Source organism: Furipterus horrens, unplaced genomic scaffold (assembly GCF_987537825.1).
Source record: "Furipterus horrens unplaced genomic scaffold, mFurHor1.1.pri manual_scaffold_2, whole genome shotgun sequence".
Lineage (NCBI taxonomy): Eukaryota > Metazoa > Chordata > Mammalia > Chiroptera > Furipteridae > Furipterus > Furipterus horrens.
This window is the reverse complement of record NW_028327172.1, coordinates 74,663,524-74,689,591: the sequence shown is the minus strand read 5'-3', so window position 1 is coordinate 74,689,591 and position 26,068 is coordinate 74,663,524. Positions and strand designations below refer to the sequence as shown.

Genomic DNA, 26,068 nt, shown 5'->3' with positions numbered 1-26,068 from the left:
ATTACTTATACCTGTGTTTCCTAAATTAAGGAAAGGAGTTATAGTCTAGTTTGCAAAGTCTCTTTGACAATTTTAATTTAAGGACTTTCATTACAACGACCTCAAGAAAATTGATATAAGCATATTCTGTACCATTTGCATGACCACTATATAATGCAGTAGGACCACAGAATTGGCATCCACATTAATTATTTTAATTATGTTATTTCAAACACTAGATCTGTAATTGCTGTTAGACAATAGAAAAGAGCACACATAAAACCTGAAGCAGAATAAAGTGATGTCTAAATGCCATCGCCATCATGGCAAGTAAATTTGTACTAGTAAAGTAAAAGAAATAATTGGGAGAGCTGAGTAATCATGACCTATGCCAAACTAACTGGGAAGACCATTTAATTGGAGCAATTTTACAGCAAATTAATACTTTTCTTATCATTGTATTGGTCTTAAAAGAAGTGAATTTGTACCTAGCTCTATGTTTGCACATAAAATACATGAATACAGTACATTAAAGACAAGAAGTTAATATTAAAGATCTATGATTTTTTACTTTTTTAAATTTAATTTTAAAAAACTGACCCATGATGAGTGCTCAACTATGCATGTACATATAATGTACACCAATTCCTGATGAAATTTCTCCTTCTGTGAGCTCGTAGCATGGGAAATACTTATATAGTATGGAAGGAACATTAAGTTATAAAAGTAAATAAAGTATAATCCTGTCTTTGTTTTAAGAAACTGGAAAGGTACATACCAAATGTTAACTGTTGTTATCCTATATCATAAATCTATGGGCAATTTTTGCCCAGTCGCTCTGCTCGTCGACAGTAGCTGTGTATTCGGCTGTTTTACTTAATTTGTAGGACCCAAATTCAAAGCCATGTCCTCTGAAGAAGGGAAGCTCTTTGTTGGAGGGCTCAACTTCAACACCGATGAGCAAGCTCTGGAAGATCACTTCAGTAGTTTCGGGCCAATTTCTGAAGTGGTCGTCGTCAAGGACCGGGAGACTCAGCGATCCCGGGGTTTTGGATTCATTACCTTCACCAATCCAGAGCATGCCTCAGATGCAATGAGAGCCATGAATGGAGAGTCTCTGGATGGTCGTCAGATCCGTGTGGACCATGCAGGCAAGTCAGCCCGTGGAACCAGAGGGGGTGCCTTTGGAGCCCGTGGGCATGGTCGCAGCTACTTTAGAGGTGGTAGAGACCAGGGTTATGGGAGTGGCAGGTATGACAGTCGACCTGGAGGATATGGATATGGATATGGAAGGTCCAGAGACTATGGTGGCAGCCAGGGTGGTTATGACCGCTATTCAGGGGGAAATTACAGAGACAATTACGACAACTGAGATGAGGCATGCACACCTAATGTAGATACACAAGGAATAAAACTTCTGATCCAGGATCGTCCTTCCAAATGGCTGTATTTATAAAGAGTTTTGGAGCTGCACTGAAACATCTGTTTTAGTACATAAATGTATTTTTGAATTGAGCTCCCAAGGTAGCTTGTTAAAGACCTTTTAGAAAGTTCCGTGTTTTTTTTTTTTTTTTTTTTTTTCCCCTCCCAATCAAAGACAAAATCTGGGACATTATTTAGTTTAGGCTCAGGATTCTTGGCCACACACACACACGAATGTTTGACCAGACTTTTTTTTTTCCCACCCCCCAGAAATAATGTGCATCTAGGGACATTTTCAAAACTTATACAGTGTTTACCATGGTTAGGAAGCAATTTCCAAATGTAACTACAGGAAATCAAGAACATGATTACTTTAGAGGTGTTTTTTACTGAAGATCACTGCCCTGATTATGTAGATGTTTCTTAAAATACTTGTGAATGTCATATTTTTTTAATACTGGAAGAAAAATATTCTGTTGTGTTTTCATGTAGCATTTAGGATGTCCTTCATGGAGCTGATTAAAAAGATGAAACCTAAAAAAAAAAAAAAAAATCTATGGGCAATTTTTGAACTTATATTAATTTTTCTATACTTTCCATAATAAATATGATTTTGTAACAAAAAGGCTGCTTTTAAAAAATGAGTCAGTGTGTGCTTTAATATGAAAATTCCATGATATCTCCAACAGTAGCCATAATATTTGGCTACACATTTGGCTGCCTTTCCCTTTGCTAGAATATAGGGTGTGTCTTGTTCATATCTATATTGCCAGTGCCAAACACAGTGCTCAACACATACTGAATGCTCCATTAGTTGCTCCATTACTAATAGCCCCATTTTACTGAGGGAATACTACCCGTCAAGTATTATCCTAGGTGCTATACATACATTATCTCATTAAAAATTTCCTACAATAGTTCTCTCCATTTTATAAATGAAGCCATAGATGTTTAGAAGTGACAGAATTAAGCCTACAAAGCATTTGATAAGATTCTTGCTTTCTCTAGAAATGAAACATGAGAAACTTAATAGAATAGCTGAAACCAAACTTGCATGGATCATGGATCTGTTCATTTGTGAGGAGTGTCTGAAACAGTGAAAAATCCCTGAGTGTGTCTAGGAAGCAGATTTCTCCAGGATTCATCTGTATCAGACTAAAACATCAGGAATCAAGTATGGAAGCGCAGCCTGGCAAAGTCAGTTTTCAGCTGTAGTACACAAATATAGCCAGTCAATATTTTAAGTAAAAATAATATATTAAAATTTACATTTTTTGTTACTGACATAGCATTAATAAAATGATAGATGAATATGCCAATCTTGTGCTAAAAACATACAAAAAATGTGTACCCAATTGTGTTTTTTAAGAAAAATTTCAAACTAACATAGAATATCTATATTAAACATATCTGGTTAGCTACAATGTTAATTATTCATTTCCAATGTAGTCTCTTTGCATATAAGAAAACAATATTGATTACAAATAAGATTATATCACTACTGTAAATAAAATTTCATAGTAGAACAGTGTTCTTAATAACGGAAGGTCTCTAATTTGGTATAAAGGAAAATGGGGATCAATGTGTATGAAAAAATTGAAAATTTAATTTTTGCATATTTTCTACACTGTGATGACCTACAACAGTCATGATAAAATGTTTATTTTATTTTAATAAACTCTCATTTCTGGGTATAAAAACATCACTCAAGCTGATTTCTGCCAAGAAATCATCTTCCTATATTCATCACATGCCACTCACACAAGATAGGCTGTTAATTACCAATTTGCTTGTTAAACTAAAAACAAGGCAAAAGGCCAGTTTCGGAAAGAGACAATTTAAGGAAGTAGGAATTGAGGTGCAGATAAATGTATATTTGGAACATTTGATCTTCTGGCCCAAAGTCAGAATTCTACACACATCTTACGTGTGCTCACTAATGAGAAATGAGCTGTGGGTGCATCTAGGGTTTCACTCTGCTGACGTGGTCAAGTGCAGTGCAGCACCACAGACAGTCTGAGGACTGACTCACTGTCAGCACTCTTTCTGTAAGAATCAAAGACTGTGTTGTAAACTATAAATATAGTCAAAATTAAATCTGGAGGCCATGTTGCTTTTAAAGTTAAAATACATTTATGTTTACTTGAGGGGCAGATAGGTATGGTAACAAAACACTGGTCTACACAACAGAGAATGAGTTCTACTCTAAGCTCACTAGTTTCTATTATTCAGATCAAAACTCTCTGCCTCCTCTGTCTTATGTATAAAACCAGTGCAAATATACCACACAGAATTGAGTTCAGAATCTCCAAGGACTTTCAATTAAGATGGAGATGTAGGTAAACACACCTTACCTCCTCACACAACTACAACAAAAATTACAACTAGATTAGAAAACAAGTATCACATGGAACTGTCAGAAAACTGAGCTGTATCTAAATTTGACAAAGATTTAAAGAAGCCACATTCACCCAGATTAGTAGGAGGGGTGGAGACATGGAGATGCACAGAGAGGCACAGAGTGGCATGGAGATGCAGAATGGGCAGTCCCACATCCAAGTGTGTTTCCAAATCATCGGCTGTTCCCACATCCACATGTGGTAGATAAAAATTGGGAGGGATACCTCAGCACTGAGGGATCCCAGGCGCAGACCAGACCACCCAGCCCAGGATTTAGCACCAGGAAGATAAGTCTCCATAGCTTCTGTAAAGCCCAGTTGGGGTTAGGGTGGTGGAAGAAGCTACAGGGTTCTCAAGAGACTCCTCTTAAAGGACCCACAATGAAATTAGTGCTCACACAGTCCCTCTAGAATTGAGCACCAGGGCAACAGCTGGAAGGGTATTGGTGGAATATGGGGAGAAATTGAGGTTGCTGGCAACAGAGCTAGTGTCAGGAGACAGCCTCCTCCTGAGCAAAGCACCAGAGGCCACCCAGTAGCATTGTCCCTTCTCAAGCCCTCCCCTATATAGAGTCACAGAGTGGTGACATGGGTTGCCCCACCCTAGCTTTACCTAACACTCTGCCCCATACAACTTACATGTGTACTTTTCTACAATAGGCAACACCACTACAACAGGGAGTCAAAGCAGCACTACCTATTACAGAGAAATAAATACAGAAAGACTTCCAAAATGAAGAGACAAAGACATATGGCCCAAATGAAAAAAGAGAACAAAACTGCAGAAAAGGAACTGAACAAAATGGAGATAAGCAACCTTTCAGATGCAGAGTTCAAAATAATGGTTATCAGCATGCTCCAGGAACTCATTGGGTACTTCAGCAGTATAAAAAAGACCCAAGCAGAAATAAAGATTACATTAAATAAAATAAAGAAAAATCTACAGGGAACCAAAGTGGATGGGATGAAGCCAAGAATCAAATCAATTATTTGGAACACAGGGAAGAAAGAAGCATTCAATCAGAACAGCAAGAAGAAAAAATTCAAAAAACTGAGGATAGGCTAAGGAGCCTCTGGGACATCTTTAAATGTATTAACATCCAAATCATTGTCATGTTAGAGGGAGAAGAGGAAGAGGAAGAAATTAAAAACTTACTTGAATAATAATGAAAGAGAACTTCCCTAATTTGGCAAAAGAAAGAGACATACAAGTTGAGGAAGCACAGAGAGTCCCAAACAAGATGGACCCAAACAGAACCACACCAAGACACATCATAATTAAAATGCCAAAGGGTAAAGATAATGAGAGAATCTTAAAAGCAACAAGAGAAAAGCAGATAGTTACCTACAACGAAGTTTCCATAGACTGTCAGCTGATTTCTCAAAAGAAACTGTATGCTACAAGGACTGGCAAGATTCAAAGTAATGAAAAACAAGGGACTACAATCAAGATTACTCTATCCAGCAAAGCTATCATTTAAAATGGAAGGGCAGATAAAATGCTTCTCAGACAAGATAAAACTAAAGGAGTTCATCATAACCTAGCAATTATTATATGAATAGCTAAAGAAAATTTTATAAAAAGAAGATTTAAAATGACAAACATTAAAATGCCAATAAATTCACAACTATCAATAACAGAATCTAGGGGGGAGGGAGAGAAGGAGGGTAACAAGGGGAAAGGTTCTAGTAAAGGAACTAATATAAATGACCCATGGACATGGACAATGGGGTGGGGATTAACTGTGGGCGAAAGGGTGAGTGGGGTGGGAGGGAGTAATGGGGGTAAAAATGGGACAACTGTAATAGAAAAACCATAAGTAAACTTTTTTAAAAAGAAATAAAAAAATTAACTGAATCTAAATAACAAACTAAGCTAACAGGCCACACAGAAACAGAATTATAGATATGGAGATCAATTGGAGGGTTATTAGTTGGAAGAGGGAAGGGGGAGAATGGAGGAAAAGGTGCAGGTATTAAGAAGCACAAATTGGTAGGTACAAAATAGACAGGGGGATGTTAAGAACAGTATAAGAAATGGAAGAGCCAAAGAGCATATATGGATGACCCATGGATATGAACTGAGGCAAGGATTGCTGGAGAGAGTGGGTGTACCTGGTGGAGGGGGACAAAGGGGAAAAAATGGGAACTACTATAATTCCGTAATCAATAAAATATATTTAAAAAGAGAATTGAGGTCAAAATGAAATGAGTTTAAAATGTTATAACTACAGTGTTTATAGGTTACATAACTAGTTTTATCAATAGTTTATATTACCATTAATTTCACTAAGACCAAAATCATATTTATGTTACATTAAAAGGACTATTGAATGATGGGTATATATCCTGAAATTTAATTGGTGAACACTCAATTGTATATTTATCAGTCATTTTATGAAAAGAAAATATTAAACAGGAACATTCATTCTAAAGGAGCAGAATAGGTCTTAAACATCCTTCAGATATTTCAATGGAATCTTGTTATGATATCAACATGGAAAAAAGGAGAAATCTATAGGTCATTTTATATTTCACTATATAAATGTCATATTAACTATATGACATTTAATATATGTCATATTAAAACTTGCTATGGAAATAAATACTTGCTTGTTGATTTCAATACCTAATAACCACACCTAGGATCAATGGCTTTTATAGGATCAAAGTCAGGGTTGCCTACTCCTAAGAAAAAGGCCTTTATTAAGAACTCCTCCTTTATCCAAATCAATTACCACTTCTCTAGCCTGTCTATTTCTCAGCTTTTCCACATGGCCATAATTAAAAACAAAATTCCTTACATTCAGGAACACAGTTGGAATTATGTCTAAAAAAGTTTAATGGTTAGTATAATACTATTTAAGCAATTTGATATTCCTATCCTACAGCAAAAAGAACTGTTCTAGAATTGTGGGTATTCAATAAACATTTGGTATTTGAGAGACCATTTTTCCTGTTTCTAAAAGTATGTAGCATTCAGCCTGGGATTGGCTGTTGTCTTGTAAATATCCCAGAAAGTATGAGCAATCTTTGTGGTTAAAATTTTTTGAGATAGGTAACAGCAGCTGATCTCAATTTGACTCTGAAAAACAGATATAATTCAAAAACCTATAAAGTATATCAACTATCATTGATAAATATTAAACAATCTCCAATGAGAAAAATTAAAACCTAAAATGTATATCATTAGGGAGATTTTACATCTCTTAGGCAATGTTACATCAATACAATTTTATTACATCCTAACCAAAATTATCAAAGGTTTTTAAATATTCTTTCAGTAACCTTGAGTTACTAACTACTGCATAGTAATGCCTTTCTTTCAATAAAGATTATATTATGACTACTAACACTTAAAAGGACGCACAAAAGAATAAGTAAAATAACATTGACTAATAAAAATGAGTAACGAGAATGACAGAATAGTAATTTGCCTGAGAAAACAATATTTTGATCATGTTTTTTCTAAGAAATACAAATCATATTTCTGTTCAAAAGATAAAATTATTGTCTAGAACAATTTTAAACAAATAGGAAGTGCACACTTATTGTGATCAAACACTACCTGAGAACCTTGAGCTAAGGCACTAAACCTCTAATAAAACAGAGAAGTGCTTTCTCTTTTGCAAAAAAAATTAAGAAAAGAAGGGCTGCCATACAAGAACACTGAAAATATAACATCTGACCAAAAAAATAGAGCCTGATAGTGTAACTGATGAGCTATCAAGTAAAGGCCTAATTCCTTTCAGGGTTTTCCACTTAAGACATAAAAGCATAAAACCTAAACTTGGATTTTTCCTTTACTCCTCCCTAGTTTACTGCTCCTCTACATCCAATAGTCAGCAGGTCCTGCTGGCTCTACGTTAAAAACTCCCTGGCTCCATCCATTTTCCATCTCATCTCCATTATTGCCAACCTAACCAAGTCACCATAATTTGTCCTCGTGACTACTACAGCAGTTTCATAATAAGGCTTCCTGTTTCCATTTTTGCCCTGTTACAAGTCCATTTGCCATATAAAAGCCAAATAAAAATGTGAGCAGCATCATGACAGTACTCTGCTTATATCTATGGCTTCCTTACAAATTTCAAAAAAAATCCAAATGTCTGTATCAGAATTAGTCCTACCCTTCTCATTTCTTTCATACCATTTTCCTCCACAGCACATTTCTTTCTATTCCTCAAACACACCAAGCTTTTCTCCACTGTGATGTTCCCCATTTGGAACACTTTATCCCTAATCATCTTCAGCTGATTCCTGATCACTCAGATCAGGAAGATGCCATTTTCTCAGCAAAGCCTTCCATGACCGACTGCTCAGGCTCTGGGAAGTCCTTGGTCAACACCCTCTCTGTAGACCAGAGGGGCTGTAAACATGTAATGATATTTTTTTCTCTTACACAAAGACAGAAACACCAAATTGTACCTGTTCCCTAGGTTTCTCAAGTTTAAGTCGAAGTAATATATGCATGAACTTTTTTTGGAAAAAACAACTGCAAATTTCTGTGTAACAAAGATACACTTAATGAGTGGAATTTTTTTGTGTGTGAGGAAAATCTCTGCAGAACCTGTGCCAGATATACTTTAAAACACATTTTAAAAATGAAATGAATTAATAAATAGGTAGCAGGACGGCTAGATGCAACAAAGCAAGGATAGTGATAAAAAATTAATGGTGGAATCTAGGTATAATCTAAGTGTTAAGTATACGGGTGTTATTGTAAAATTCTTTCAACATTGCTGTCCACTTGAAATTTTTTATAATAAAATTTTGGGGGAAAAAACATGCCAGTCTGTTTACTGTAATAACAAAAAAGAGAAAGACACAGGTCCATTACATCAACCATCAAAACATGGCAGGTAGCCACCATCAATCACTTATTCCCCAAGAAAAGGGAGGAAGAGGTTGGAAGGCAACAGATGCAAAACACCTACTGACCTTAGATAGATTCCCAGTTGGGGCAAAAGTTCTTTGAACCCACACCTCCCAAAATATGGTGATGAGGTGCTCAAATATACCAAAAATAAATAAATAAACATAGATAATTTTTTTAAAACCGAGTGTAATCTTATAACCAGCAAGCTGAAATTATTATGTGTTGCAATATTGTTTTGCAGAGAATAAAGGGTAAAAGAAAACTGAGTATCTTAAGAATTTTTGAGTTATTAAATTTCTGCTTTATGACTATTTTAAAGGATCAAATAGTTTAGCTGAGAAGAGTGGCACATTAGATTTTTACAAATGCCCCTAATATCACACTTTGCATTCCTCTGTGTTAATGTTCTATGTGGAACCATCTGAAATTTTTTTATTATCTATTTGTCTAGTCTACTCTCACTGAAATTTCACATGGACCTCGTCTAGTATATTCATCACTATATTAAATGCCTTGTACAAAATATGGTTTCAGTACTTTTGTGCATTAATAAACATACAATAATGATTTTCATTAAAACACTTGAGACTGAAAGAAAAGTATGGGAACATAAAAGGGAAAGCTTTAAAGTTACTGGAAATGCTAATTTATGTGAAGTATCACTTTTCTTTGAATGTCAGATTAAGTAAACGCTACCAGAAATAAACTATTGTTAAGAACTCACCAGTCTCCCAGCTCAGCATTGTGAATCTCCACTGAAATCCTTTAGTTTCACATAACTCAAGACGTAGCTTTACTATCTCAGACAAATCTACTGGACCCACTTCTCCCAAACAGCTTCCAATAGCCTCTACATGTAGACATTACATTTCAGTAGAGCTATAGTTAAGATATCAGACATACAACAGAAATTTCCTAATTGTCAAAATACAATGCCATTTTATCATCCTTCAAGTCTGAAGTGTTTCTCAAAGATTTTGAATAAGTTGAAGAAGTTATAAAATATCATCATTTCCCTTACATATCATCCACGTGAGCAATATTTTCCCCTATAAAATTATATTCAAGGATTAAAGAGTGACAGAATATAGATATTAAGGATGAACGTTGAAACATAACTACTGCATGATAGTATCAGCAGGCTTCAAAACAGACAAATGTTTTAGGTATTATGTACATAAGGACCACAAACCTTAAACATTCCTTCAGCGAAAACTCACACATACACAAATGCGTGCATACACACGCACATAGTATTTTCTCCTGTCTGTGTTATCACTACCCAAATGAAGATACAACAGATTTTTTTCATCATGCCAGAGGACTCCCTCATAATCTTCTCTGAAATGGCGGAATTTATTGAAATACGTTCACAAATTTTTGAATAGTAATCCTTTTGACAGGTGAAGCCTAATTCTTCTCTCCTCTTGAGTATGGGCTGTCCTTAGTGACTCACTTTTAACAGACAGAATGTGTACAAGTCTTTTACCTCCTTGATTTTGTTTATCCTCAAGTTTTTAATTCTTGAATGCTATTATAAATTAAATTGTAAATGAAATGGATTTCTTTTTTAGATCATTCAGTGCTAGTGTATAGAAACACTACTGAATTTTGGTATTGATCTTTTATCCTGCAACTTTGCTAAATTTATTTATTTGCTCTATTATAGTAGCTTCCTTGCCCATTCTCTGGGACTTTACTTAAACACATACAAAATTATGTCACATGTGAATGAAGATGATTTTACTTCTTCCTTTCCAATTTGGATAATTTGTATCTCTTTTTCTTGTCCAATTGATCTGGACAAAACCTCTGATATAATGTTGAATAGTAGCAGTAAGAGGGGGCACACTTTTGCATTCCTGATTTCAGGGTGAAAACTTTCAATTTCTTATCATTAAGTATTATGTCTGTCATGGGTATAAAGATTTGATGCTATGCAGGAAAGCCACTTACGCTTCTGTAGCAAATGTGGTTTGTCCCCACAACCGGTCCCACTATGGACAAAAGGGTAAATTTCTTGATTAAAGAAAACTTCTTGTGCTCTGACAGCTTCTGTTGCTTGGTCTGGGTGCTAGATGCATAGGTGTGTTCTGCTTTTGAAAATTCTTCAAGTTATGTATTTATAATTGCTACATGTTACTGATACAAGATATATTTGAATAAAATATTCCAAAAAATTAAATACCCTAGTTATTAGGCTCCCAATGAGAAGTTAAGAAAGACTCCGTTGAGAACTGTGAAGCAGCTCTTATTCCTCCCACTTTTCTTATTTGAAGCAATACTGTCATGACAACCTCAGGCTGGCTTTAATCTGATTTTTCCCTTCTATGATCACCAAACCAAAATATCTACACTAAGAATGATATTGGCTATTTTTCTGACATTAGGTTACCCCCAAATGGCGATAGTAAAAACTTGAACACAACTTTAATATTTGACTTTAATCCAGCACTGCAAGTCCTCATTCTTATTTCTGTTATATAAAAATAATGTTAAGTGCCAGTCATTTATAATATATATCAGAAGTCCATTTATTTGCAACTTTGTTACAAACTGGTATATACAAGACATTTTCAAAGTGACAGTTATGCACAGGTGTAGATGACTCACAGCTGACTTTATATTTATACGAATGTCTAAGAAAGAAAACTGTGAAAGGAAGGTGACTTAGAGATTCTTAAACAAAAGAGAAATATTGCTTAGGTGGCGTTTCACATTTCCCCACTATCCCAAATGACAAACGTTTTCCAACTTTAAAATGACCACTCCACAAAAAACTCATAGCTCACAGTCATTCACACAAATAGTTTACCTAAAACTTGTTCTTCCCCACCGTAGTTTAACGCCATCTTGGATAACTATAAAAGCTGACAACTAGCATCACCACTATGCCATCTTGTGGGTTATCTAGGAGTAGTTTTGAAAAATTAAACTGTAATAAAGATAGCACTATTCTTTACAATATGCTTTATATTAAAATTATCTGACTAGGAAACTTAACAAAGTTCTTGTAAAAACTTTTAAATCATGAACACTTCAAAAATATTAATTGATACCGAGCATATTCTCTGACCAAATTGCTTTGAAATTAGAAATCACCTGCAAAAGAAAGTGAAAAAAAACACAGATATGTGGAGGTTAAACAACAAGCTACTAAAAAAACAGCTGGGTCAAAGAAGAAATAAAAGGTGAGATCAAAAGGTATATAAAAATAAATGAGAATTACAATAAATCATATAAAAATTTTGGTATGAAGTGAAATGGTAGTCAGAGGGAAGTTTAAATCATTACAGGCCTATATCAAGAGACAAGAAAAATCTGAAGTTAATAAATAAACACTGTGTGTTAAAGAACTACCAAAAAGGAAAGAAAAAACAAAAAGAGCTGAAAGTAAGCAGAATAAAGGTAATATAAATTAGAGCAGCCCTGGTTTGGTGGCTTGGTTAGTTGGAGCATTGTCCAGTACACCAAAGGGTCATGTGTTCAATTCCCAGTTTAGGTATATAACTTGGTTGCGGGTTCAATCCCCAGTCAGGGTACATAAGGGAGGCAATCAATTGATGTTTCTCTCTCACATCTATGTTTCTCCTTTTCTATCTCTTCCTTCCTCTTTATTGAGAATCAGTAGGCATACCCTCAAATGAGAATTGGAAAAAATAAAAATAAAAATTACAGCAGAGTTAAATGAAATAGAGACCAGGAATATAGGCAAAAAAAAAAAAAAAAAAAAAAAAAAATTAATGCAACAAAGAGATGGTTTCTTGAAGAGATTAATGGGATTAATTCAGATAGTTACAACCAAACTTAGCTTTAAAAAGTACTTAGAATAAAGGTAACACAGTAGACATATGAATTTAATGGGCACAGAAAGATTAAAATGAAAGCATAAGTAGAAAAAGCTTCCAGTTACAGTATTATAATAACCAAAATTCAAATTAACATAAAAATGTTTTCTAAATAAAGCAAAAAACATATACATGTGTGTATGTAAACATATGCATACATATATAAACGCATAACACATATTTAAATAATGTTTAAAATTAGATAAACTTCTTTTATTTCAAGAAGCTGGAAAAAAGAAAAAAGAAAGAAAGAAGTTGGAGCAGAAGGCATACACAGATTCCCTTGTGTGTCTGGCTCTAAGGGATTCATTCTCCTTTTAGGCAGCAGGAAGTTAACATTTTTGAAGCATTAGAGTAACATGATCATGTTTGGGTGTAGAGAAATCATTCTGGCAGAATGTAGAGGACTGATAAAGTGGGAGTAGTTCAAGGTGAGGGGACCATTAGAAAATCTTTTGTGGTTCAAGGAGAAATGATGAGGGTGTGAACTAAATGATGAAAATCTAAGTTCATGGCAATTAAACCTAGAGCAAGAATTTATAACATTCTTTCCAAAAGGAAAAGGTACAAATAGCCCATAGCATTAAGATTAGTAGCCTGAGCCCTGATGGGGGTGGCTCAGTTGGTGAAGCATTGTGCTCACAAAGCAAAAGATCACAGGTTTGATTCCTGTTCAGGACTCATGCCTAAGTTTCAGGTTCAGTGCCACTTCCGGGTTTGTATGAGAGGAAACTGATGAATCTTTTTCTCTCACATCGATACTTCTCTCCTTCTCTTTTCCCCTCGCTTCCCCTCTCTCTAAAAAACACAAATAAAAAAAGACACTTGAAGAAAAATAAAAATGAAACAAAATAAAATGCATATCCTGAGATGCACTCATAAAGTCCATCATCTGCTCTTTCTGTTGTTCTAGTTGTCTTGAAAGAGCCTTCAAGCCTTGTCAACGGAACTGCATCATAAACACTAACTGAGAGAAAATGGTTAATTTCCTAAAAGAGAAATTAGTTAAAAATGGAATTGCTTTCCACATGTATTGGTTAAATCTGTGAAAAAAAAAAATTTAAATTACTAAATGCCTTTACAGACACTGACTCATCTCATTATTACTACCAAACAAGTTAAAAGTAAATTATTTTTTCCATTTCCATTCCTATAATGTTTTAATTCAAATTCTAATAGACTCCCTCATGATACCATAGTTAGATTTTAAGAATGTTATACCATTCAATTAGAGAGAAAGCTTAAATCTCTATTTATTTAATACTGTAACCCTGTAGGGGACCAACCACTCCTTGTGGTTTCAGGAACTGTATCAGGACCTGTGAGCCAGGCCCCCCTGGAAGGAAAACTGGAAGGCTAAGAGACAGACAGGAATGAAGGCCACTCAGAGGGTTCCCATGGGAATTTGATTTAAAAAATGCATATTATGCTTTAGAGCTTGTTCTGCTTTGCTCATCTCTCAATTAGCTATAAACATTGTGTAGCTAAAAATGTATGAAGCCTTGCACCTGATGTCAGCATGTCTTCAGGATGTCTAGCAGACCCTGACACAGCCTGGTCACTGTGTTCTTTACACTGACATCTGTAATCAGTAACTGTCAACTGTAACCCAAGCATCTAAAGCTAATTGATGATTCATAAGTCTTCACCTTGTACCTCCCGAATCTCCTCCTCAATAAAAGGCACGAGAGATGGAAGTTCTGTGCACTTCTCCACTGGAGAGATTTTCTACCTCCCATCCCTCCAGACAAAATACAGCGTCCTGGATAAATTTTTTCTCAGCCATGATCGTGAAACCTCTGCTGGACAGGGAGTTTCCAACCAAGCTGGGGCGCTGGAGGCAACACAGCTGTATAACCCTACTTTTAGATCTTAATATACTTACCTTAATATGTTTTCATATTGATACTTAGCACAAATACAGGTGTCATTTTTAAATTATAATAAGATCTATAAGGAAAAATATACCTGAAATCAATTTTGAAGTTTATAAAGGATAAAACAGCTCTAAAACTTGAAAAACTCTTGAAAAAGTTAAATATTTCTGATTCAAACATTAAATTGTCCCTCAAAGAATCAAACGGTAATTCTGAAATATTAATGGATTTTATACAGATGAAAATCAAGCATATATTATAACACATCTCTTCAATATTTAAATTCAAATATAGGTCAAGAAACTTTGATATTTATACTTTACGGCAATGTAAGGGATATATTAAGATTCAGTTTTTTTCATAAGAGGGTTGATCTCATGTTATCTTTTCATCATATTTTAAAAAGCATTCAGTTTTTCACATTTAGAGCACTAGAGGTGTTCAAACGGTACTACTGTCTATCCTTTCTAATCTGCAATAGTGAGAGAATGGAATAATTACCTCCAATAGTGAAAAGCGTCCTCTAAAGTCTGAGTGCTACCCAAAGGCTGGAAAAGCTACAGGCATTGCTTGGAACCATTCAGCTGGCCAAGCAACCCACAGCTGCCTGGGGCAAAAGAATATTGTTGGGGCATACAACAGATGGTCTAATGCCTAGAAGGGAAAGGTGGGGAGAGAGCTTCCAGGGGAAACTGAAGCACTCAAAATCACCCATATATTTAGGGAATTTAGAAAGCCACACATATGCCCAGGATCAGATGCTTGTTCAAAAATTACCTTTGAAGACATAAGTTTTCACTTTGGGCTGCTCCCTAAGCTCAGTGCAAGCCTGCCTAAGTGTTGAGGGAGAGTCCTAACACAAAAAACCTGAAAAGACTACGAAAGTTTTATTCTCTCCTTTTCTGACTCCTGACATTCAAGGAAATCTCTGTCAAAACATTACCTGAATAAGTTAAGGAATGATGTTCAGTGACTATTCATAGCAAGAAATACATTCTCTGTAAAAATCCTTGAGCAAATACATGTAAAAAATAGACTGCTGCTATAGCCTTCAACAAGAACAAAAACAGCAAAATAATTGAAACCCTGGGAAATGGAAAAATCGGATTTCCACAGTTACACTATACTAAAACATTCTATTTTCAAGAAGAAAACCACAGAGCATTAGCAAATTAGGAAAGAAATTAGGCAAGAATGGCCTGATCACAGGAATAAATGTACTGACTAAAACGGTTCCTGAGAAAGTTCAGATAATAAGAAGTCCAAGACTTCAAACAACTACCTCAAAAATGCTGAAAGAGCTTAGAGACCAAGGAAAGTGAAGACCCCGTGTACCAAAACTTATGGGATGCAGAAAAAGCAGTGATGAGAAAAAATATGTAGCAGTAAATATTTACTTTAGAATCAAAGACTTCAGTCCTGCTGGTGTGGCTCATTTGGTTGAAACATCCTTTGAACATCGTTGGAACATAGTTTGATTCCCAGTCAGGGCACATACCTAGGTTGTGGGTTATTTCCCAGGTCAGGGCACATATGAGAGATAGCCGATTGATGCTTCTCTCTCAAATTAATGTTTTTGTTTCTCCCTTTTTTGCTGTCTAGAAAGCAATGAAAAAATGTCCTCAAGCAAGGATAAAAGAAAGAAAGAAAAACAACTGAGAACACTAGGAAACACTTGAGAAGAATTAACTCTGGTATTTTTCAAACTCTTCCTAAACAGAAGGGAACTCTTTCTAACTCATTTGATGAGGCCAGCATTTCTCTGATACCAAGGCCAGATAAAGACATCACAAGAAAACTACAATATCCAATATCCGTTATGAATATAGATGAAAATTTTCTCAACAAAATACTAACAAACTGAATATGAAACATATAAAAAGATTATATACCATGAACAAGTAGGATTTATTCCAGGAATGAAAGGAGAGGTCAATAGAAGAATATCAACCCACATAATACACATTAATGGAAGGAAATTATCGATGACCTCGACCAACACAGAAAAGGCATTTAACAAAATCTAACACTCTTTTTTGATAAAAAAGAAAAAACAAAAAAACAAAAAAACTGAGAAGAACATGGACAGAAACTTCTTCAACATAATAAAGGGAACCTATGAAAACCCCTAAAATAACAATATAATCAATGCTTAAGGACTGAAAACTTTCCCACTGAAATCAGGAACAAAATAAGGATGCATTTTCACCACTGCTATTCAATATACTAAACTTCTGGCCAGAGCAACTACACTAAGGAGTAAATCTACTATAAATCTACTAGTGGTAACAAAAAATTGAACAAATTTGCAGGTCATAAGATCAATATACAAACATCACTTGTGTTTCTATATACCAGCAATCCATAAAGGAAATTAAAAGGCAATTCCATTTTCAATAACACCTAAAAGGACTAAATAGCTGGAAAAAAACTTAACCAAAGTTATGAAAGACTTGAACACTTCACACTATAAACAATGGTTGAAGAAGTGGAAAATGTCCAAATAAAGAGAATGACATCCTATGTTCATGTATTAGAAGATAAATTGTTGAGATGTCAATACTATCTAAATTAGCACATATTCAACTGATTTCAATCTAAGTTTCATTACCCATTTTTACAAAAATAGAAAAGTTGGTCAACAAATTCACATGCAATTTCAAAAAGCCTGAGAGCCACACCAATATGGAAAATGAAAAAAATTGGAGGACTAGCACTTCTGAAAAAGAATATGTATCCAGAATATTTAACACTCTTAAATTAAAAACAAAAAAACCAACAGACATCTGCATTATGTTAAGTGAGCAAGAGATCTGAAGATTCTGCCCTGAAGAAAATATATGGATGGTAATAATCCCAAGAATAAATGCTCCATATGATTAGTCATTAGGAAACTACAAATTAATACCCCAAGGAGATACCGATATTTACATATTGGAATGGAGACCATAAAAAACAGTTCTAAAAACTATCAGATCTTTCATGGCATGTGAACATACAGTGGTATATCAAAAAATGGAGTACTATTAAACAATAAAAAGTAACACACTGTTGCTTCAAACACCATGAGAGAATCTTAAATAAATTATTCTGAGTTCTTCTAAATTATCAAAGCTAAACAAGTAGCTGTGCCCATGTTTCCCTGGTGGGCCCTGCAGCCCTAGCAGAGGTAACTGTGCAGCACTGAAAAAACAGGAGCGGTCCGTCAAGCTGTCCAGCTGAGGGGGCTCTGGGGACCAGGGGTCCTGACCCAGCTGCCAAACACAGAAGGCAGCTTTGGCATCAGCACCTGTGAGACTGTGCTATACTTTTTTGGGCCCTTCAAGTCATACATATATTACACAATGTAGGAGGAAAAAGTAGACTATTCCATCGAGCCAGACCCTTATCATTTTTGTTTCTCTTCCTTTGTTTCTGCCGTTTCCAGCTTCCTCCTTTCCCAGAAAAACCAGGAAGATTCCTCCTTATTAGCTTGGACCACTCCATTCCCAACCTCCCATTATATGTACAACCTCTTGGGCCCCAAGGGAAAGGAGAAGTAGATTTGATTTACAACTTCTCCATTTTCTGGCCACTGAACAAAGCCTGTGCTGTGAAGTTCTCTTGGATTTCATGTTGCCTTTGAGACACCTCACAGACAAAGATGCTGCACTGAGGCTCAAACAAAGGGCTTAGTGCTTCAGTGAGGACTCTGTTGACTGTTGACAGGCCTGTGGTTTTGTGGCAAAACAATGGTGGGGCCCCAACAACAAGGTTTTTCACACTAGAGCCAGTGGGGAGACCCTGAGAGGAGAGCTAGGGAGGTGGGGTGGCGTCCATTGGGGTGACCTTGCCGTCACAGGCCTCCTGGCCACCAAGCCTGTGGTTGTGCTCATTGATGGGCCTTCACTGACTGCCCCAGTGATTGGTAGGCTGGTGGTCCTACCAATCTTTGTGGGGAAGCTGGGGTGGAGGTCTGGACTGAAACCCCACTAGAGCCAGTCTTGCTGGCAGTGGTGCTGAGCCCTTGGCTGGAAGGATGTGAGCTCTGCTTCAGTGCACCTCTGAGGATGGGATTTAGGGTGGGCACAGTAGTGCCTCCAAGCACAGGGCTGTTCGGAGCCTTGGGGCCTGTGGTTGTTATGAGGGTGCCCTGGTGAGAGCGCCTCTGGCCTTTTTGGCCCACGCTTCCCCCACAGCGTTCAGTGGCTGTGCCAGAGGGGCCAGGAGGTGAGGTGAGAGCCAAGGCAGGCCTGGAGCCGGCATGCGTGCCCGAGGGGGTCTGTGTGATGCTGCTCGTGGCTGGCTGGCCTAGAGTAGTGGTTGGGGCCTGGGCAGGGGCTGAAGCTGCCTATTTTCCATCTCTAGAGTCAGGGGGAGCCCCTGAGCGAAGTGTGTAGGTAGGTGGGCTGGTATCCATGGAGGTGACCTCACTCTCACAAGCAGGCCTGGGAGCCAAGCTTGCGGATGTGCTAAATAAGGGGATGGCACTCACTGCAGGGGTGAGTGGCAGGCTGATGACAAAGGGTCACTAGGAACAGGGAAGAAGGCAAAGGCTCTGGAGCCCTGCAGCCCCAGATGGCCTCTGTCTTACCACCCAGAGCGCTGAGGATGCTCTGCCTCAGTGCTTTTTCTTCTCCATCAAAGTCTTCCACAGTGATCCTGTAACCTGGCTCAGGATGTGGTGGCAACCTCAGAGGCTCCCCTCACCTGTGTGACACCAGACAAACCTTACGTTTTCGGACCCTGTCACAGGCAGGTGAGTGGTTCTTCGGAGATGGTTGCTGCCCGCTGGTGGCATCTTGGCCCTTCTCAGGCCGGCTCTCCCTCTGCGGCAACATGGCAGCTGAGGGAGCCCCAGGGCCCTGCTGGCTCACCGTCTTCCTAGACCTCTGGGGCAGCCTGGCGTGGCAAGGGGCAGGATGCCTCCTCTTCTCCACTGATGGGAAGCCTCAAGTGGAGTTTTAAGAGCTCGTATTGCGTTCCTGCAGAGGCAGGAGGAGCTCCTCACGGAGTCCTGAAATTTACCATGGCTTCCGTCTTCTGGGCTTTGCACCTGGAGCATTCTCTGCAGAAGCCCAGGCCTGAGCACCGAGGAACTGAGGCCTCCCTGGACCCCCGGGAGCCTGAAGGTAGATGGTGCTTCCTCAGAGCCTTCAACCTGACTCTCCCGGACAGTAGAGTCTTCCTCCTGCTCAGCTATGTTCTCCCTATTCTTTCCACAGGCCCACTGACAGCAACACCTGCACAGAGAAGTGAGGATCCACAGGAAAAACCAGAGGGCCTGAGGGATCCTGAGATACAGTTTCGGGCATGTGGGAACCCAGCATGGAGGCCCCATAGGGAGACACCTGTGGGATGGCCTTGGAGTGGATGGAAGTGCCTGGACAACTGGGGGCTGTGGATGGAACCAGTGGAAAACTGGTAGCATGGTGATCTCAGTGCTGGCCCCCCGGTATCCAGGGTGGGGAATCAGGGCAGAATCTGCCCAGGTAATTGCCCGTTGGGCGCATTGGTAGATCTGTTCTCAGAGAGCAGGATGCCAGAAAGCTTCTCCAGCAGCCAACAACACTGTTGCAAGCCAAGAAGTGACAGGTGGGACTGTTGCTGGGATACACTTGGAACTCCCAGTAGGGGTAGGGGGGAAGAATGGGCGGGCACTTGCAAAGATTCTTGAGAGAAGGGCACACCCAGATGACCCTTGAGGACCCTTGGGTGCTCCCCGATCTCCAGTTGGGGCAGGGACAGGCTAATGCCACCAAACCTCAGCTCCCCAGGACTGTAGTCGCTCTCAGACCACAAGGCTTGATGACGACAGCCTTCTCTGGGCTCCCAGCACAGCTGCATCTGCAATGTGCCCGCCCCCTGCAGCACCTCCTCCACCTGGTGGTGCTTGGTGTTCTGCAAGGCCACCCAATTCACCCACTCAGACTGCAGCCTGACCTGCAGGGGACCCCCTTAAACACCAGACAGGTGACTATGCCTTCACAGTCACCCTTGAAGAGGGTGGAGCCCTTGCAGCCAGCTAAGCTGATGCCCACCCTTCCCCACCCCATCTACCACACAATGGCATCAGCTCTTCTTCCTCAGTGCCAGAAAGCTCTAGCAGTAGGTTATTGGCCTGGACAGAGGACACAGAGGCCACGGCCTCTTCCTTTTCCATATCCTCCTCTCCTCAGACACTGCCTCCTCCTCTTCCTTGGCCCAGGAGCCCAGGGTTCATGCGGGCATTGTGCCAGCCTCTAAGCGCTGCCTGGACCCTTGCACTCTGGCTTTGTCCCCTGCAGTAGGGCCAGGACAGCTGCTAGCTGGGGCAGCTTGGTGAGCTCAAAGGCGCTCCCAGTATGGAGGCGTGTCCTTATGTTAGAACACCACCCCCCCCCCCCCCCGCAAGCAGGCATCAGAGGTGTAAATTGATAGCTACACAAGAATCATGGGGATGTAAAATACAGCACAAGGAGTGCAGTCAGTAATACTGTAATAATTGTGCATGGTGTCAGATGGGTACTATTCAATAGATTTATTGAGGTGATCACTTTTTCAGTTATATAAATGTGCAATCACTATATTATACATCTAAAACTATTACAATAGTGTGTCAAATGTTGCTTCCCTGCAATCAGGGATCAGGGGGCCTACAGCATCCCCTCCTCACTCAGGCCTCTTCCCTTCATCCACACTTCACAGATGAAGATGCTGAGGCTTAGAGGTTAAGTCACTTACCCCAAATTACACAGCCAATTAGTAGTAGATCAGACCTCAAACCCAAGTCCTGCAGAACCTTTTGTAGAGCTGGACAACAAAATATGTCAGTGAGAATCAGGATGAACTCAGAAATTTTTGGACATTTATAGCTTCAGTTCAACAGGGTATAAAGACAGCCACTCTAAGAGTGCCGAAAAGGAATGTGGAATAGACCTGAGCCTGGCATACTGAACGAGTCTGTATCTTATCACATCTGGCATCTTTGCAAATGTCTGTTGTCCTTCTCTAGCTTTCAGGTCAAGAACAGGAAAAATATATGGCTATGCATCTGTAATAGAGGAACATGGAAGTACCAGAAAATACTTTACAAAAATCTTTATGAAAAACCAAATTTTACTACACTATCACCTGATTCCACTTATAGAATATAAATGTAATGTACTATTTTATTTTTCTGAGTGATAGCCCTTCAAACCCTGATTCCATAAGTTATAGTCAAGAGTTAGTTTATTCTCACTGGAATGATTTATATATTCTTGTCACAGAATCTACTGAATTAAGTAAGAAGAGTAAGTGATATATAAAACATTGGGCTGAATACTGTGGTTATAAAAATGTAGAAATTATTCCTGGCATTCTGAGAAACTGTAATATTCTAACAACCATGCTTAAAGATATTATACTTAGGTGCAAAAAAACTTCAGCTTATTTTTCTTTTTTTAAAATTTATTGTTATTCTATTAGAGTTGTCCCAATGACCCCTCTGCCGTTTTCTTTTTTTTTTAACTTTTATTATTTTTTTGGAAGCATCTTTTTTTAAGCATTCATTTCAGGCAGCACTCCTTTTCCTTATAAAAGGAGAAAGGGCAAACAAACAAACAAACAACAACAACAACAAAAACCCCAACAACCCACAAAGGAAAAGGGGCAGTATGGCAAATTATTTTTATTAGGAAGCAATAGGGTTACTAGAAGCCCCAGCCCGAGTCACCTTAGACATCCTTGAACAAAACTGGGTCACTGGGGCACCCTTAGCTAAAGAAACTAGAAAACTGGAAATCTGTCCAAAGGAATAGGAGACCGGAGGTGACTGTTGGGCCAGGAACAGGGTCAATCACACCCTCCGAGTCTAAGCACCCTCTGTTGCTACGTGTCATCACACTTATCACACCGTACATAGGTCAGGGACCTAACTTTGTTTAAGAAAAAACCCGATTTACTGAGATATAATTTACATTTAGATTCAGCCAACTGGAATGTTCAGTGAGTTTTGACAAATGTAATTTTAATCATGATTAAGACATAAAGCATTTCAGTCATCCCCAAGCTGTACATCTTTGCAGTCAATTCACTCCAACGTGAGGCCCTGGAAATCACTGATCTTTCAATCCCTGCATTCAGCCTTTTCTAGAATGATATGAAATGATATTGTCACCATTTTTAAGTGCCCATCAGTAAAGGAGTGGATCAAAAAACGGTGGTACACTTACACTATGGAAAACTACACAGCAGAAAGACAGAAGGAACTCACATCCTTCGCAACAGCATGGATGGAACTGGAGAGTATTAGGCTAAATGAAATAAGCCAGGCAGCGAAAGACAAATACCATATGATCTCACTTATAAGAGGAACCTAATGAACAAAACAAACCAACCAGCAAAACAGAACCAGTGATATGGAAATAAGGACCAAACTGACAGAGATGGGAGGACAAGTCAAAGGGGATAACCGGGAAAGAAGGGGAGGGGTCTAGTCAAGGAACAAGTATAAAGGATCCGTGGACATGGACAACAGCATGGGGACTGACTGTGGGAGCGAGGGGGTGGGCAGGGCAGGGGAGGTCAGGGGAGAATATTTGGGACAACTGTAGCTGAACAACAAAATAAAATGAAAATGGAAAAAAAAGTCATTCTGTTGTTGCTTGTATCTGTAGTTTATTACTTTTTAAATGACCAATATATGGTTAAAGCACAATTTGTATATCCATTTACCAGTTGATGGATATTTGTTTTTTTCCAATTTGAGGTCATTATGACTAAAGGTGCTATGAACATTCATGTCCAAGTCTCTATGGGGACATAAAATTTACCATTTTTCCTGGGAAGTACCTGGGAGTGGAATTGTTGAGGCAAGCCATAACTACATATTGAACTATTTTACAAGAATGTTTTTCAAAAGTGACTGTAACCATTTTTCATTTGTAGCAACAATGAATCAGTTTCAGATGCTCCCACTGGTTTTTGTCACTCGGAGTTCTCAGATGTTTTTATTTTAGCTGTTCTAGTGGATGTACGGTGTGATTCCATTGTGACTTAGTTGCCTTTTCGAAATGGCTTATGATGTGGAGGATCTTTAATGTGCTTATTTGCCGTTGGATATCTTCTTTGGCAAACTGTTCAAATCTTTTGCCCAATTTTTAATCAGTTAAATGTTTAATTTCTTATACTGTTAAGAGATTTAAAAATAATTCTAAAAACAATTTTTTAATCAATACTGTTTTGTTGTTCTTTGGCTGGTGTTTTCATTTTCTTAAAATGTCTTTTTAAGAGAAAAGTTATTAATTTTAAGAAAGCCCAAGTTACCACTTTTTCTTTTATGGTTCATGCTTATAGTGTGTTGTCTAGGAAATCTTTGCTTAAACTTAGGTCACAGAGGAGTTCTTATACAGATTTTATAATTATAGCTTTCATATTTATCATCCATTTCAAGTTGTTATATATAGTGGGAAGGAAAGTTTGAAATTAATTTTCTTGCATGTGGATATGCATTAACTTTGGGAAAGATTATCCTTTCCCTGTTTAACTTGGAACCTTAACAAAAAATCAATTAGGCATATGTGTAGGTCAATTAATAGATTTTTTAATCCTCTTTCATTGATGTTTGTGTCTTATCTTTAGGGAAATAACATCTTCTATTTGTTATTGTCAATTTAGCCCAAGTCTTTCAAAATTATTTTTTTCTTTTCAAAATTGTTTTGGCTTATTCTAGTTCCTTTTCTTCTCCATACAAACTTTACAATCATATTATCAATTCTAAAGGAAGCCTGCTGGAATTTGATTGAATTGCATTGATTCTATATGTCAGTTTAGGCCAGAAGTGTTATCTTAATTTAGTAACTCAATCCACAAACATGGTACATCCCTGTATATTTAGGCCTTTGGTGTCTCAGTAATGTTTTGTAAATTTTAGTGAACAGGTTCAAATTATGCCCAACTATTTTATGTTTTTTGATGCAATTATTTTTTATTTTTAATTTCAAACCATTCAAAATAAAAATTCATACACTTAATTTCCTGATCTAGATGGCTTTTATTTAGCAATTCATGAATTGGAAAACATCCGGTCTAGAAAACACAAAGGAGGTTCCAAGAGTTGTAGAGTGAGAGGGTGTCACAGATCAAAGCGATCAGGAACAAGAGTTATATTGGGCATTGTTAGTTGATTAAAACAGTTACTTTCCTCATATGGAGCAAAGGGAAGTGTTGGAGTTAGGTTAGGCAATGTGCTAAGCAGACAAGTGCCAATTGGTTGGCGTAGGCCTATATTTCCTGGGAGAGCTGAGCACAGATACTTAGGTAAGCTCCAGTTTGCTGACATGGGCTTAACATAAGCAGCTCCACCTTGGGCCTAATCAAGACACTTTAACACTAGTACAGAGAAGTATTATTGATGTTTTGTATATTGACCTTTATCAATGTGATGTTGTTAAACTCACTAGTTGTAGACTTATGTTAAAAAAGCAGAATCTTTAGCATTTTCTGTACACATGATGTCCTCTGTAAATGAAGGTAATTGTACTTTCTTGACAAACTTTTTATTACTTTCTCTTTGCCCTATTACATGGCTATAAACTTTAGTACAATGCTGAATAGACCTGGTAAGAGTGGCGTCCTTGCCTTTACTTTATTCACAGCAATTGATTTTCAACTATGAAGCCACCATCATGTTCCTGGAATAACGCTATTTGATCATGATGCAACTGGGTCTTTATATTTTGATGGCATTGATTCAATATGCAACTATGTTCATGAAGGCTGCTGGTCTTCAGTTTTCTTTTCTTGTAATTTTTAATATAAGAATAATCTTGACCTCATAAAATGGGCTCTTCTAATATCAGTAGGTTTGTGCAAGATGGGTATTTTATCTTCCTTAGAAATAGAAGGCATCCCGGAAGCGTGAGCAAGGCCGCCAGATGTGCAGGCAGTGGAGGAGGAGGAAGAGATGGACCCTCCGGACTTGGCCTCGAGGGTCTTCTGCAGCCGCATCTTGAGCATGGTGAATGTGGATGATGTCAATGCCATCATCCTGGCCCAGAAGAACATGCTGGACCACTTTGAGAAGACCAATGAGATGCTGGCGAACTTCAACAACCTGTCAAGTGCCCGCCTGCAGCAGATGAGCGAGCGCTTCCTGCATCACACGAGGACCCTGGTGGAGATGAAGCGGGACCTGGACAGCATCTTCCACAGAATCAGGACACTGAAAGGGAAGCTGGCCAGGCAGCACCCAGAGGCCTTCAGTCACATCCCAGAGGCATCCCTCCTGGAGGACGACGATGAAGATCCTATTCCACCCAGCACCACAACCACCATTGCCACCTCAGAACAGAGTACAGGCTCCTGTGACACCAGCCCAGACACCATCTCACCCTCCTTCATCCCTGGCTTCAAGGAACTGTCACACGTGTAGCCTGATTCCCCTGCCATCAATGGCCACAGCCAAATGGACAACAAAGAAATGCCGGGTGAGTAGCCCTGCTCCCAGGCGCTCCAAGGGGTCACAGGGCTCTAGGTGTCTGAGGTGGTGGCGGGTAACCCTGTCTCCAGATGGTCGACTTTGCCACCTTATTCTGTCATCCACGGCACCCTGGGAGACAAGGCTCCCTCCTAGGTGTGTGGAATTTCTGGGGATCTGTCATTCCCACTCCCTCACTGAGAGCATCTCTCTCCTTCAGACCCTCTTCCAGGCTGGGGGATAAG

At 38.5% G+C, this 26,068-nt stretch overlaps 2 pseudogenes; both read left to right on the top strand.

The window, feature by feature from the left end:
• Positions 1-813: 813 nt before the first annotated feature.
• LOC150018842 (RNA-binding protein 3 pseudogene) lies at positions 814-1,659 on the top strand (annotated as a pseudogene).
• Positions 1,660-25,258: 23,599 nt separating this feature from the next.
• On the top strand, positions 25,259-25,841 carry LOC150018841 (kxDL motif-containing protein 1 pseudogene; annotated as a pseudogene).
• Positions 25,842-26,068: the final 227 nt, after the last annotated feature.